This window comes from Lates calcarifer, linkage group LG17, assembly GCF_001640805.2.
Source record: "Lates calcarifer isolate ASB-BC8 linkage group LG17, TLL_Latcal_v3, whole genome shotgun sequence".
Lineage (NCBI taxonomy): Eukaryota > Metazoa > Chordata > Actinopteri > Centropomidae > Lates > Lates calcarifer.
Genome location: NC_066849.1, coordinates 16,432,771 through 16,449,792, shown reverse-complemented (window position 1 = coordinate 16,449,792; position 17,022 = coordinate 16,432,771).

The following is a 17,022-nucleotide window of genomic DNA, read 5'->3' as shown; positions in this document are numbered from 1 at the left end:
TTTGTGGTCCAATCATAAAGCCACCTCATATTAGACAAGAAAAAAAGAAACACAATGCTTTTAGAGGGAATGAATTTTTCCATAGCTCTGTTGTCATAAGATATATTTTGCACATATGACAGCATACTAGATAATAAAGCATATGTGATAAGGTTAAGCAAAGCTTATCAGCTTAAATTAAATAACATATGCCTGCATTTTTATGTTGTAACGCAACAGTGGCTGCTGGCCAGCAACCAGTATTTATTTGAATGAGGCCAGTTTGACAGCATAAGGAGGAGTGCTCTGACAAAAAGAAAAGAAAAGAAAATGCAGCAAAGAAGTATGTTTTGCAATCTGATAGGACTTCAAACTCATGGATCTGCCATTGATCTGGATCTAAGTAAGATGGCCCAACCAACACAAGGTTGTTTTCGGCCTGAACACCTGCTTAGCAGCAGCAAGTCACTGAGAAAGATCAGCTGATCGGTGTGGCACTGATGACTTCATGTTCCCAATGGAACATAATTAAGAGAGGAGAGAAGTTTTACCTTTTGCTTTTTGTTTCAGTCTCTGTAAAGTCTTTGGCTTATAGCTTCATCCTCAATCAGTGAGCTGTTGAGAGAAACAATAGGAGGTCTTGAGGTATTGAGTGTGTCTTGCCAACAGGCAGGGAGTTTTTATTCCAAAGCAGAGTCCCAGCCACTGAAAGTCTCAGACCTGGCAGAGTAATCATAGTCACTGGTACTGAATAATACCTCCATCAACACCTTGCATTATGTTCATTTTATGGTATGGGGAAGTCAAAATGCCACTTATAGCCCTTTTAATGAAGTGTAGTAAGACTTAAAACTTTCACAACATGGGTCTGCAGGAATCATCCAATCCTCCAATTCCACCAGGAGCTTGCTTAAAATGTTATAGTCCAAATTCAGCACTCTGCAAATTCTTACCAACCCTCTGTTTCCTGGTAGTGGGACATTTAGGGAATATGAGGACAGTGAGATTATAGAGATGAGTGACTGCCCACTTCTGGATAGCTAGCTGTACCAGAACACCGTGTCCAGTGTGTATGAGTCCATGTGGATGTGTAGATGTGTGCAACAAATCACCCATTTGTACATGAGTGACAGGTTTTCAACCTGAAGATTTGTGATAGGGCTACCACACATTGTTGCTTTTCCCAGACAACTACAATCTTTAAATAGCAATTAAAACTCCTGAGACCCTTGAACCCATGAAAAGTGAGGATCAGGTTTTTTTGTTTTTTTTTTTAAAGAAAGAATGTAGCAACAAAGAGTCAGGAAATGAGGAAAAAAGAAAAGGAGAGGAGTGCAACTCAATTGAGAATGACATCCTAGCTATCGTGTTTCAACAAGATTTGCTGCTTTAATATAAACTCAATTAATTCCAGTGTAAGAGGAGTAACACTTTGTAACATGTGGTATTAATGGGGCAGCTTCAAAACCCATATACCTGTTAACAGTGATCACTATCACTGCTCCATATATGCTTTATTTGGTCTGGGATTTGATCAGAAGTACTCTATCCTGTGGCCCCGTGAGACCCTGGCAGCCAGGGAACCGACTTCCTCTCATGCTTCTGCTGCATTTATTAGCCCGATTCATGGGGACTTGTGTGGAGATTTACTGCTCACTTCATCTTGAAAGCTTTTTTATTGTTGTAATGTTAACCCCGAAAGAACATACTAAGTCCCGATGCGGGTGTATATCACATACAGGAGCCTTGCCTGTGAATTCAAAACCCCGTGGTTTTTAATATGTACATGCATATGAGGGATTGCAGACACGTACCATTAAATGTACAAACACGCACACATGTTCACGCACACACACACAGTTCCTACACATTCCAGCTGCCCTTGAGGCGAGATACCATGGCTTCCTCAGGTCTGCAGGATTAAAACGAAGGATTAATAAACACGTTACTTTGTAGCTGGAGGATTAACCCTCTTTCTTCCTCCATTAAGGGCAAACACACTCCCAACAACACCAATACATACTAATTGAGAGTGTGACACGCACACACACACACACACACACATACACACACATACAAAGAACTACAATTAAACACAGAAACAGGGTCGTTGAAAGTGAAATACCAAGCACCTCCAATGCACACTTATACCTTACTTCAGTTCCGGCTCGAGGCTTCACATCTCCTGAGCTTCAGAGGAATGTGCCGTGTAATAGCGTTATAGGAGAGCTGAAGGAGGTATACTGGAGGCTGGATGGGGGAGGAGGTGCTGGGAGGAGGGAGGCAAGGGAAGTCATCTCTGAGTATTTCTTCTAAACAGTCCCAGTCTTGACAGCTCTCTCTTCCTGGGGCCCACCTCTGGCCAGGTAGCGGCTACTATAGCATTGCCTGAGAAAGACATTTTTTGGTTGAAAGGGCTCAGAGGGTGAATAAATTTGACAAAGGAGTTCTTACTGTGGAATTTAAAGTGCCAGTGAAATCAGGGTGGGGGATTGGGTGTGGAGGTCGGAGTGTGTGTATGTGTGTGTGTGTGTGTAAGGGTGGGGGGGATGTGTGGAGCGGCATAAATGGAGCGAGCCCTTCGGGGCGGCTGTCTCCATGAAGTTGATCCCACCGAGTTTAATCCTTGACATCACGTGAGCGAAATCCCAACGCTGCCGCTACTGTCTCCTCCAGACGGGCTGTGGATGTGGGTTTTATTAGCCAAAGGATGGATGTGGGGCGGCGCGTCAGTGAGTTCCTGCCTCTGTGCTTGCTCTGCGTTTTCCTAAATTGGATATAGGGCATGGAATGGGCAGATAAGGTCAAGAACGTAGCTTTCATTTGAACTTTTAGAGGGGAAGATCTGTTCCAGGTTGTAAACCACACCTGATATACATTCACAGCTGCATTTTGGAAGCAGTATTCATAGCTTTTTAGGATACACTGCAGAACCACTTGCTTTTTGGTTTTAACTAAAGCATTATTAATTTTAGACTTGAAACAATACAAACTGTTACAAAGGACTACCCTGCTTGCCACACTGAATATTTCTTTTTGTCAGCCTTTTGTTCTGGGTTGGCTTATGATATTTTTAAGTATTTGATTGAGCATTTGCTAGCCTTTAGTAGACAGGAGACAACAGAAAGTGAGAAGAAACATCGGGTGAAAGAGAGGGAGAGAGGCAAGGACTGACACGCCACAAAGATCCCTGTCCAGACTTGAGCTGGGGACATTGTGATTACATGGTCTGCATCTTAAACCACAAGGCCACCAGCATACCCTGGGTTATACTGTGTACATATTTTTGAAATATTTGTGACTGTTTTAATTGCAGAGATTGTCTGTGATGTGTGACTGAATTGACTGAAACTATCTGTCTTGCAGAAGAAATCTATTTCCTGAATAAATAAAGCTTGACAACTGGAACAGCTTAACAACTACTGTAGCCTCTCAAGACTGGACTTCTTAGAGATCACATGTCAGCCTGAGTTTCCAGGTGAGTGACATGCTTTTTGCTCAGATTTTCTCTTGCTACTATAACCCAGCAGAGAAACCCAGTTAAAATAGAAATGAATAAAAAGAGAACAATTAAATTAATGACTCAGAAACTGTTTTTATTTAATTTCTGACATTACATATTAAAGTTTTAATATTTTAATCAAATCTTTTTGTTTCACGTACTTCCACCCGTGACTAAAATAAACGGAAGTTTTGCAGTGCGTTTCAACGAGCTGTGGGAAGTGACTGTGATGGAGAGAGAGTGTCTGTCCGAGCCGTCTTGTTGAGCTCGAAGTTGTAGTCCCCTGTGACGATGTTGAACTTAACAAAAGCTGAGAAACAGTCGGAATTAAGTCACAACCATACGGTTAAAAAAATTACTGAAGTCGAGCAGTTATCAGGTAATAGTGAAACAGTTTCCCCGCAGTAGCCATGACACCGTCGGAAGTGCGGTTTCATCTCGGTAAGCTAGCTTCTCAGTTCTGTTTTGCTAGTTTTGCTGTGTTAGCAACGAAGCTACTTCCACATAAAGCCCGTTCTAGCAGTTTAAGTTGTAAGATAATATCAAGCGTCTAAAGGGATAAACGTGTAAGTTTCACAGTAAAATTTACAGTGTAACTGGGAATCTCTTAAAATGCAGAGTTCTTACTCATTAACTCCTCATGTTGCTAGAGATGATACAATGATTTGTCAAATAACATTTTTTTGAATAGTGAATTCAGAAATTTAGTTTAACTGTTATTGCTAAGAACACTTAGCAAAACTACTTTGTTACTTAATGATAAAACAGGTACTGAGTTTCTTGAGAAAAATAGAATTTAGCTTTCACTGAGAAAACAGGTTTAATGATTAATTGGTAAGATATATTGCTTACCCAAATATTGTCTAAGCTGAAACTGATAAATTTCATATATGATAATTTTACTGTTTTAATACATGAATTTTTAATATGGGCATATTTTGTTAGAAGAAAATAATTTCAGTAGAATTTGAGAACGTTAAACTAGAGAGTACCAAATAAATTTCATTTTGTGCCTGCTGTGATGTTGTTATGATCTAGTGTGATGTTGTACAATTAATGATAAACATGAGAGAGTATTAAAGGAAAGTAGAACAGAGACTATAAGGCTGTTTGTAAATACAGGTCAGGTCTTTTTATGGAGCGAGAAGATCCACTGAAGATGTTCCAGTGATTTCAGTGGATGACGAGTCTCCCAGCTTGACTTTGAAGACTCTGGATCCTTACTGCCGCTGAAACTGGTAGGATTGTTCCAGTTCCCTGGACTGGTGCCAGCTTTAACACACATTATACGTAGAATACACTCTGAATCATTAGACTCTAGCAGACCAGACTTCCATCTGATCTGAACTCAAGCAAAGTTGACTTTGACCAATCAGATACTTCCAAATGATGGATGATGAGGATCTGTTTTAAGGGCCTAGGTCTTCATCCTCTGCTCCAGATGTCAATTTTTTGTTTTGCCTGCCCGCTCGCTGTTGTTACTCTTCTAGTCTGAGCAGCAGATGCAGGGTGCACGCACGGCTGTTAGCATAGGGAGCGCTTGATTTGATGTGTAGCAGAGTTTTTTATGAGTAGCATGAATTTTAAATGTCAGTATCACAGATGATGATGTTCATTTAATTGTGGGGAGTCAAAATTTTGATCACAATCGATATTTGATTAATTGTGCAGCCTTAGTTTATTAAAGGGCCCTGTTTTTATTTTTTAATTTTTCATATTCCTGTAAATTTGATGCTAGTTGCGTCGTTTTGCTACGTATAAGCAAACTAATGTTGAAGTTAATTGAAATCACTTATGTTGTGTTTATGGTTATTGCACTCAGATTTAGCTCCTTTTGACCCTAGAGTGATGTGTACTAACCCAGGAGTGGGTTACACTATATTTACAGACTCTTTGTCTGTTTACCCATTGCAGCTCTCACTAACAATGCTAACCATCATTTCTGTCCTTGTGAAATACGTTGTTTCCTGTGTGCCAGAGCACTATTCCAGTACAAAAACACTTGATGTTTATGGAAAAACAGGTTTTAGAGTTGGCTTTACAAAAATACAAAATACTGATTTATCTTAAACTGTTATCCCCTTGAGTTATTTACCCTTAGGGCAAAGCCATCCTATGCCAGACCAACCATCAAAGCAGCAAAGATTGTTGATCGAGTTAATGACTTAACGGTACAAACAGCGGCCTGTTTCACTGCCCCAGTCCCACACAGGTGCACTCACCCACAGTCCAGGTGCACTGATCTCATCTGCACAAGACAGTGCAACCTAACAAATTCCAGATTATAGTTAATCCATGACATGTCAAAACATCTGTCACTGTGTGGCAATCCAGGATACACATCAAAACATCTGTCACAAAGGTCACTCACTATGAGCGGGGCCACTCACAAAAGAACAAGCTGTGTGAAGAGTAAGTTCAGCTTTTTAGAGTTTTGGTTTGACAGTATGCAGGTGAAACTACTTAAACCACAAGTCAGCCCAAACAAAATCTATATATAAATCAAAGAAACATGCTATAAATGTCCTAGAGAAAATGTGGCTAAATTAGTCCTTAGCATGCAACCAGAGACAACACAAATACATGGGAGCAAGACAAGGAAATTCAGAGACATAGATGCAGAAAATTGCATACGCAACTGACAATGTTTGAAACTGGGTTATGAACAATACATTTTGAAATTGGAGAATTAGACTAAGAGCTCAATATACTCGAGGGGGAAAAAAAGGGGGTTAAATTTTTCTGCATGTGTGTAGTTGCAGTGTACGCATTCTTTAGTAGCTCAATGGCAAATTGAAGGGACTGTAGACAGTTGGTTATTTGTTCATGCAGTGCTCTGGCAGTGCGTTTCTGGCAATCCAGCACAACAGTCCTGTTTTCTTCACCATGATAAAATAACTCTACTGTTATGATTCAGAGTATTCAGTATGGAGTGGTTACTGAGCAAACACACTATAGGTTGATTTCAGTAATGTTTAATAGGTGTATAATTACACCGTGCATCTGTATGGTGCAACATCAATAAAAACAATAACAAAACTGTGATTTGACACCTCTGTAATCTATGGAGAAAAATGCTGGACTTGTTTGGTCGCACCTGTCTTGGTTGGCTGTGCCAATAAATAAAAGAGGGTTTCGCACTATGGCTGTATTTTCACTCATCAAAACAAAACAACAACAGCACAAGCCCAGTAGTATCACACTTATGTAGCTGGCTTATATTCCATGTTTTGCCATGGCAGATTCAAGTAAACAGCAGGTTTCTACACAACACTCTACAACAACTCTGCTCTTTGCTGTGAGTCAAACATGTTTTCAATTAGCTCTCACTGCTGGTGAGGCCTACATGTAGAAAGTTTACAGATTCCAGATTTATGAGTGTTGTGATTACAACTTTAAAGGATAACACAGAAAGTCTCAACTTCAGTCAGTGCAAATTCTTTAAAAAGAGATGAACACAAAAGTGGCTTACTAGAATGAAAACTAAGCACAAAATTAATTAGGTTTTCTTCATCAAATTTAAAAAGACTGGAAAAGACAGAAAATTCAGATCTAAATCAAGCAGGCGTCAAGCAGTCGCTCCCTGACCTTTACCCTGAAAATGACAGCTTTGACCCAGAGCTCAGCCAAATTCGTTTTGTCAAGTGACTTACTGTCAGTCTGCAATCATCCTTCTCTGTTCAAGAGCTCATGTCAAGCATTGCTGAAATGTCACAATACACACATACACGCTTTCTCTCTGTGAGACACTCATCTGCTTGTCAGAGGAGGCCATACAGCTCTTTAGTTGCATCAAATAGCTCGTTCAGCACAGTTTAGCAGCAAAGGACAACAACCGACCGTATCGGCAAAATCCATATCACAATTTCCTTGACGTCCCATGGCAGGCGGTGTTTCATCACAGTGACAGCTCCTTTGGCTGAATGTGGAGATAGTGTTATTACAGTTTGAATAGGAAACTTAAAAGGGCTGGTTCTTGTGTCTGTCAGAAAGAATGGTTAATGTTACACTTTCACCGCAGGATCATCATGCATGTTCAGTCCGAGCACTGATGAATAGCATGATTCAGTTCATCATCGCTATCTTTCTAGTGAGCTTGCATGTATGGACGCTTGAGGGACATTTATAATTCACCTTGAGATGAACGCAATGACAGAAGCGAAGTGGTACACCTTGATGATATTAGCGTCCATTGTCGCACGTGGCTTAATGGTTACTCAAACAGGATATTGACCCAAGCAAAGCATGCCTGCCTAGGTTTATGATTCTTATCAGAATGAATGAAGCTGCAGATCCTGCTAAGAGTGATACTTTAGCCATCCATTCATAGTCATTCATCACTGAGGCGGGAAGTGAGATTCCTATATCCATTAAGTGAAGATAGATTCACAGTTCCCTGGTGGCCATTTAAGTGAGCAAGTACGTCCAGAGGAGGTCAACTCTCCTGAAATAGCCTTGAACCTACCTTGAAATCTCAAAGCATTTATTTTAGATGAGCTTCAACACCTTGTTAACGGAAAAATGTTGGCCTTGCTTTTGACAAACCACACTGACTACAATAATTTGAACTTTGTTTCAGTACCAGTAAATTCAAATGCTAATTTCAGTTTGTGAGGTCACAAAACATCAAATTGTAAGCATTTTTAAGACATTAAATTGCACCAAACTGAAAGATGATTTTCTGCAGAGGGATTTTGTCTGTTTTTGAGATGAATGCTCAGCTGTGTGTCCATAGCCATGTGTCTTTTTTTAAAGCTTTCTAATCACCAAAGCAAGACTCGATTTGTAGCTGCCTCCCCCTCAAAGAGGTGAAGTGCTGGGCGCTAAATTGCGTGATAGACTTTTTTTTCTTCATCAAGAAAGGGCCGCCTCATTCAAGGATGTTTGCTGGCCATCTCAATTAATGCTTTTGAAACGCCATCTCTCATTAAGCCGTGAGAGCAGGGGCAACCCAGCAGCCAAAAGAGAGTATTGAGCTTTGGGTCTCAAAGGATGGGATTGCTGCAACACCAGATACAGCATCTGCTATTGATTCAATTACCTCCATGAATAAATAGATTTCTCTGGGTTATGGCATGGGGCCAGCTTGGAATATTTAATGACTTTAGTCGGTAAACTTTATGAGTACAGTTTGAAGTCCTACAAATGAATAGGTAATGTTTTTTCAGAATTTGATATGACTTCTGTTTGCAGAGGTGAAGGATTTCATGTGAAGGCTTGTCAGAGGTTCAAAATAATGGGGATGTGGTTGATCGTGTTGCCAGTTCTTCAACAGCTTGTCAGGAAAGGAAAACATCAGTTGGAATACTAGTTCAGTATTTTTTTGTTGTCGTACCTGCATTAATGTACTACATGCCCCAAGTCAAAGTAATTTAATATCTCCTCTTTCCAAAAATCCTGACTGAACAAAACAGAGCAGAACTTCATAGTTATGACAGATGCTCCCCTTTGTCTTGAAACACATCAGGCACTTCTCAGTGTCTATCATTGTAATAGCGAGTGAAACTGGCATTCCATTCAACTGTGTGTCAATCTATCATTAAGAAAACAATAGTCAAACTGTGGGTTCATTACACTTTATGGTGAAATACCGTCTTTGTTAGTGAGGAGCCTCCTGTTTTTGGGTTCCTGCAGAGAGACAGAGAGCCCACTGATGTGACATATATTTCGCTGTGGGGGAGGAGGCCGTCAGAGAATAATCCGGTTAGAGAGAGAATGCTCACGACAAAAGGAGGAAGAGCAGCCAAGGCATTGTGCTTCGGCACATCCATAGTGATGTTTACGTTCATCTTTGATGTTAGCGTCTTTTCGAATGCAAAGAAATGGATTTAGGTCACGCTGAGTGATTTAGCCGGTTGGAGAACCTGTCTGCTCTATAATTTCTGCTTTCTGGAAGAAAGGTGTTTTTGATTTTTCAACTGTGGGGAGTACTTAGCAGATACTATGCATTTTGATTTCTACTGTATTTGTCAAGTGTAAGCTGACAGTGATGGCTCATGGTTTGATAAGTTAAAAAAAATCAGTCAGTCATTCTAAAGAAAATGTAGAAATGAGCACTCTTACAAAAGCGGCTCTTTGGAAGTACTCCGCTGTGATTTTCCACCTCACCCGTTGCAACTCACGCGCCTTTTTGAAAACTCTGTGTCCACCAGTTTGTGTGTCTATGTTTGTGTTTTTTTGACAGCCATTTTCTCAGCGGCTTCCTTGCCTCTGATTCTCTGTTGGCATGGTGAGCAAGCAGCAGGAAGCCTTCACTCCAATTTGCCATCGTTTGTCATCACTTGCCCCTGTGACACAGACAGACACACACACACACACACACACCATCGTCCACTTTCTGAGGCATGCCGACAGTGGCGACCCTGTGACTGCAGTTTTGGCCTCTTCTATACTCCCCATAGCTCTGTGGTGCCATCTGTGATTTAAACATAAGGGGCAATTCAAGCTGTCTACAATACAATGCACAGCTGAAATCCTGAAGACGTGTAGACATGAAAGTCAGATTTTCCATTGTTTTCTGTGAATCTGCAGCTGTTACCTTTGTAAAAGAGGGCAATGCCACATAACAGGTCTACCCACTATAAGGAATGTATATCCATTCAAAAGCTAAATTTCATCATAGGCGTGTTGTGGCAGTTACTGAATGAAAATTGTGCATCAAAGTATTTGCATTACTTTGTGTGTTTAAAAGGGCACAAAACATGGCATATCAAATTTCACTGGATGGATTTTGGATGAACATAAGTTTTTTTCCCCATACAGAAAAACACACACTGGTATGGTATGCAGATATTATGTTAATATATATATTATTATTTTAACAAGTTTATGCTATCTATATCTGAGATCTCTGCCTCCACCCTAGTACAACAGAAGTGAAAGGAATTAAGTTTGTGCTTCTCAGTCCTCCGAAAAGTTACATTAAGCATTTTCACTACAGATGTGCCTTACCTGAAACTCTGTTAAACGGTTAATCAGACGTTTCATCAAATCTACTTGCTATGAAAAATAGTTGCTATCAACCCTGTTTATTGTATGTTCTGAAGACTGTTCTGGGTAACAGGGAAATCATTGAGAGAGAGGTTGCTTTTGAATTTTTTAATGGAAATTTTGAATACTTTTAGCATCACCAATGAAATGGCATTCATCACTGTATTGAAAGCTGAAATCACAGGCAGAAGACAGATAATAACTGATCTTTCCGCACTGCAAGATGAAACATGCTTTTTGTAAATTGGGTGGACCAACACTTCAATACAAAGGTTACACTAAATGCAGGATGCTGAAGTTCTGATTGTTTCCTCCAGTTTTAATGGTTTAAAATCACTCCAGTGCTCTTATGTCCCAGAGCACAGTGTTTAAATAATGAGGCACAAGTATGATTTGATCAACCCCTCCGGCTCTGAATCTAATTGTGCATTTGAAGCTTGTAGGGATGTTACATTTGGCGACAGTAATTAAGGAGAAAGCAAAGGTCTCATTAAGCAAATTACCTTGTTGCAGAGAAGTCGGGGGTTAAAAGCCTTCCCTGGCTGAGCTGTCATTCCTTTTCATCATCAAGGATCATCTAACCTCTGGGAGAGGTCTCTGCGTCTCATTTCATTACACATTTATTCCATTCTATCGTTCATTTGCACTTCATTCTACAAGCATCTGTGCTACTAGAACCAAACACTCAGATCACGCATCTTTGTATTCTGTAAATCTATTAGGGCGTATGAAATTTATATATGTGCTTTACTCTCCATGTCACTGAAAGAGAGTCAGATTTCTCTCATTTTGTTCCACTAAGTTTGTCAACAATAAGACATCCTAACTGGTCATAAATCTAGCCCAGGCACCCCACGGTGTGGATTCATTTTGTTGATGGATGATTGTAGAGAGGACTCAGGAGGGAAGTTGGAAGTGGATACTGTCTATTATTTTGGATCTTGTGTCCTGGCTGGTCGCTGGCATGGTCAGTTGGTGCTCCTGCCTGTTGGTGAGGCCGAGCCAGAACCCTGGAATGGGCAGTAAGTGTGTTGACGTGAGGGCTCGATGCCATCTGGGCACTGGGATTGACGAGATGACGGCGATAACTCTCTATACAGTTGAAATGGACAGGAAGATGTCCCTAGTCCCCGCTGTGGTGGCGGCACCAAACCCCAGTGCTAAAGATGAATGGTTCCCAGTTCTATGCACAATCACCACTGGTTTCCGACACGTAGACCAGAAAGTGAGAAAACAGAGCTGATTTTCATCACAATTCTAGTGGCTACTTTCACATACACAAAGCAACTTGGCTATTGGCCATAAACTCATTATGGTGTAATTCAGCTTTCATTTCCTGCCATCCAGGTCCAATACTACCACCTGCCAAGTGCCAAATGCTGGTTAAATTTGCTTTTGGCGGATTAATCAGTGAGGCTCCACTGTGACACTGATTTTTAAGTTTCTGAGATGATGAACATTGGAATACACAGGTGATAAGCAGAGCATACAACCAAGACAAACACTCTGGTAATGTTAAAATTACATTAAGCTACAACAGCAAAAATGCAACAATATATTACTCTTTGAAATATTCAGAAAATGTAAAACGTATGGTAAGATGACAAGTTGAAAGTAACCATCAGATATGATAGACATGTTTTATATAGGGGTTGATAAATTGCTAAACAGCATGATAGCCCATCTTTATAGTAGTGCTGCAATTTGGCTATTTCAAGGCTTTTAGAAGTCTTTACATAATTCTGTTTACCCCTAGTTTTTGGTTTTTGCTGGTTTTTCAGACATTAATATTTGATCCTATATTCTGTATCACATATTAAAAACTTACTCCCTAAGTCTCAGACTGCCGCTAAAAAAGTGCAAAAACTGAAAAAAACATCATTTGTAGATTAAGGATTTTTGTAAAGTTAAACTTGGACAGCTAACAGCAAGCGCAGTATCTTTGCTGTTAGGTATCCCAGTTGCTACCAGTACTTGAGCTAAAAGAAATCCCCTTCCATCTGTGATGTCTTGCCTGGAGAGGAGTTCAGCAATGGAAAAAAAAACAAGGATGAAGCTATTTTCAACTATTTTGGTCACAGGGGAAAATGTAATGATGTCATAATAATAACAAATACTGCACACCACCATTGTTTTGTATACACTAAAATATTGTTTTGATGTGGAATAGATGTGTTATGTGGTAAAATTCAGACTGGAGATTAGGCACACCCATGCCATAATGAGGGAGAAAGCCAGGCGTATTTCTTGGCATGTTTCTCTGCTTAACCACATTGATCTAAAATCAAGTTATACTGTCTAACCCAAAACCTGGTTACTTGCACAGTGGGGTAAATGCAGAATTCTTTGTGAATATATAGTATGTAGTCAGTGACTAATGCTTTAGCTTAGCTCAGGATATAGGAGAAGTTAGGAATGTGGGGATATCAGGGTTGTAGATCAGGCAGTTCACTGCTGCTCCTTCAGCAAAAAAGCACCCTCTCCTTACTCAACAGAGTCACATTTAAGAGCTGCAGATTACATCTCTGAACATACCAGTTACAATTAGATGTGTGTTACTGATTAGCGAGCAACAAGTGGTTAAAGTAACTGATACTCCATACTAGATAGGGTAGTTACACATTTGTTTGGGTCCATTCATATTTTTGCTATGGGACATGTTGGTCATCTAATATTTACCTGAATGCCCTTTAAAGCCCTTTAAAGACTTTTAAGGTGTAGCATAGTCATTAAACCTCAAAGAATAAATCTCAGAGCAAAAGAACAATGCTCCATCTGTTATGTCAGAAGAGTTGACCACTGAATTGAGCACATTGTCAGCTTGGCCTTCAGTTTTGTTTGTTTGCAAAGTTCATTTTTGCGCTTGACTTAAATATTTGAATACTGCCAAATGTGAGTGTGTCCAAGTCCCAAAAGAATGAACTAATGAAAAATAATCGAGGGACCTTGTCAAAAGGCTGTCAAAAAGCTCATTGTGTTTATTAATCAGTTCCCAGCTTGGGAACAATATGTTCAAGAAAGCATTCATTGCAAGGGCATGTGTTTGTACCAATAATTCTGAGGGACTTTTGTACAATTGAGAGACACTATTTTAATTTTGTGCAGACAAAATGAATATGGAGGTCTATCATTTTTAACAAAATCCTTTTATTTCTTCTCTCAAATTGACTTTACTGTCATCTCTTCTGTGTATAATTTGGCAATGTCAAAATTTTTTTTTGTGTCTTATTTGCATCCCAAAGTAATGTGAACAAAGCCATGATAAACTGATTAATTCAACCAGTGGTAAAATTTAAGGTAAAAACACCCATGATGCACCCACACAGATATTTTCAGTGGTTGATCTGATTAGATCTCCCCTGAGAACTGTGTGGGTGTATACAAATTATGCTTAATTGACATCGTTTCAACTTTTCCTGCTGCACCTTCCTGCTGCTCCAGTCAAGCTAGCTGCAGCAGGCGGTAGCATTCCACAAGCTGTAAATTATTGTCAGTAAAGCCTTAAACATTTAGTTTAAAATTTTAAGTATTTCTCTTTAACACTGACACTAAATCAAAAAACAAAACAAAACAAAAAAACAAACAAACAAACAAAAAAAAAAAAAAAACCAACAAAAACAACAACAACAAAAAAACCTTTATGTATCAGATAAAATTCTATTAATCTTTGTCACCAGGATTGTTTGGGTGCAGTGGATCACATTTGATTGTGACCAAACAAGACACCAACTGTCCTCAGACACTGATTCAAATATTGCCAAATCCTGATTGCTGTGTGTTAGTATGTGACATCACCTTTTCCCAAATGACACCTGCCCACTTATAAGTGGGTAAGTGAGTAGGTAAATATGGAAATCTCTAATGCAAAATAACCAAAACTGGTCTGTGTACTTGCACTCTCTGAGGCCTAGAAGTATCACTTCCTCTCTGATGCTTATTTTTATTTTGCCATGCAGACCTCCATGAGTTATATAAACAAGTATAAGCAATCAGTATTTCCAGGATAAAGTTAATTCCTCGCTATTTTGCATGTCGAAGTCCAGTTCAAGTTCAAATCAGTCAGATTACCTGAAAACATTCCTCGCCTTTCAAAATTCAAAGTGACTTCCAAAACAAAAACAACAGGGAATATTTGTGAGCTAGCTAGCATGCTAAGTGTGACTGAATGGTGAAGGGCAGAATTAGCTCCAGCCTCAGAGCTGATGCCAGGGTCAAGAAAGATAGTCAGTTTCCCTGGAGTAAATGGAAGAGGAATGGACAATGATTGTTACCATGTTACATTATAGAAGGAATGCCAATGTGGTGCATACTCAGATTTGACAGGACTGCTAATCACTCTCGCTGCTCTCCCAAGATTCCCTCTTTCTCCTTCATTTTTATTCATTTGTTTCCCTGAGCAGCAACTCTGTTGTCACAACAGTTTCCTGGGCGCTACGACCTTGACCAACTCTGCGGTAATGTGTAATTCTGATGATCTATGAATTTAACCTTCTTTAAGTGTTGCGCCTATTTAATATTGCTCTGCATAGGAGTGTCAGCTGAATTCCTGTAATGTAAATGAGATGAAAAAGTTGCAAAAAATCATCTGCCTGTGCATCACACTCCCCCAGAATCTGTACTTGTACCCATTATTCATATGCTCAAAACATTACAGATCTGGGATGCTAATGCAGTCTCATAGCCTCTGCCCAGTGTTTGAGCCTTCACACTCATACTCTGCCGGGGCCTTGATTAAATTTGTTGCCCCAGCCATCCGCCTGCCGGCTGCCAGATGACTGTGAATATGAATGAGACACTAACATTGAATGTTGCGAGGCTCTGTCCTTGCTTTTCCTTTCTTGTCGGCTCATTATCCTGGTTGGCTCCCTCCTTAACTTCTTTTCACTCTACTGTCTCCCTCTTCCCCCAAGTTGTCAGCACTGACTTCCACCCAGTGATGAAAACACACAGCAGCGTACATACAAACATGCTGACAGACCAAACCACAGAGATGGTGCCTTTCCTTTTCCCCCTATATAATTTTGAGAGAAAATACATAAAAGATTTTAGACATTTGATGAGAGGACACGGCAGCTGAACTGTAAAATATCACAGACTCTCACTGACTATTGACTACATTGATTCTCTTAGTGTTTCTGACAATTATTATAACCTGCATAAGGCAGCTGTGCACACTAGTAGCTCCAAATAACAGAGAGAGGTAATTGAAAAATGTAAAATTCAATACATGAGATGTGATGACAGGAAACTGCTAACGGCACTCCTCATAATTACCAATCCAGGCAGCCTGTAACAGAAGGGAAAGCAGAAACAAAATCTCCCATGTTAGTGAGTCCAGCTATCTTTTGGATGTAGCCTTTGCTTTTTAGCACTGTCAGATTCTGTTTTATCTCGTTCTGTGGGTGAGGAGGGAGAAGCATGAGGCACTGTTTTTCAGTTGCAGAACCAGTTCATGATTTAGGCTGGTAAGACAGTTACTTTTTTAAATCAAACTCTGGTGCAGTTTTAATTCATTGCAGTCTAAAGGACAGTCCTAAACCATGACTGCCAACCTTTAAGTATAAATACACAAGGTTTCATCAATCTCTGCTGACAAATTTTGTACTGAGCATTGTGGTTGTATTCTGCCTAACCTGTCAATCATAGTGTGGACTTTTTTCTGTTTCATACTTTCTGAAGGTCCTTCCTTTGTTAAGCCACAGTGACTGATGCTGCTCACATCTCCCACCTAGTTCTTCTCTATTAACTGTGCTGCCACAAATATTGTTTCCTATGCAACAGAGGATTTTGTCTCTGAGGGTGTTTTAGAGCTAAAAATTCTAAAGCTTAAAGGATCAATAACTTCTGTGTATAAAAATGCCATGGACTGGTAATGAATATTTTTGTTAGTGAGGACTGTCAGCGCTTGAAAGATTCTTCTTTTTTTTCCTATCCTGGTATAAAACCCGGCTCTAAAATATAATATAGTCATACACACACAAACACACACAGATACACATATGTGTGAGGCTCTACCAGCCTTTCCTAGTCAGTGGGGTCTCCATCAGTATTGACAGGCTGTGGTCCTGGACTGACTACAGACAGACAAACTCAGGGAGGGGAGGAGACGCCTAGCTCTGCCAAGTACCATGGATGGACAGCCCTCCAAGGTCCTGGGGTGTGAGAAAGTCCTGTGTGGCATCCCTGGAAACAAATCCAACATGGACTCTATTCTGAATTCACCATTTTGGCAATTTGACTTGTCTAAATAACAGAAGGTAAACAAACACAGTGTGGTCTTTGTGGGATGAAGATTGTCTAGACTAGATAAATATGTGTGCGGTGATGATTTGATTTATTAAGTGTGACTTATAGGCAAAGAATTGGCATAAATTGATCAGAGATCAGTTATGACTTTACTGTATGTACTTTGACTGGTCAACAACAGTTTATACACATTTGTGCAACTTTAAGAGCAGAAATCAAATCCTGTTTTTTTTTTTTTTTTTTTAACCTGTCAGAGAATAGTTCTTACATCCTGCCCACACATGATGTAGAAAGTATATTCATCA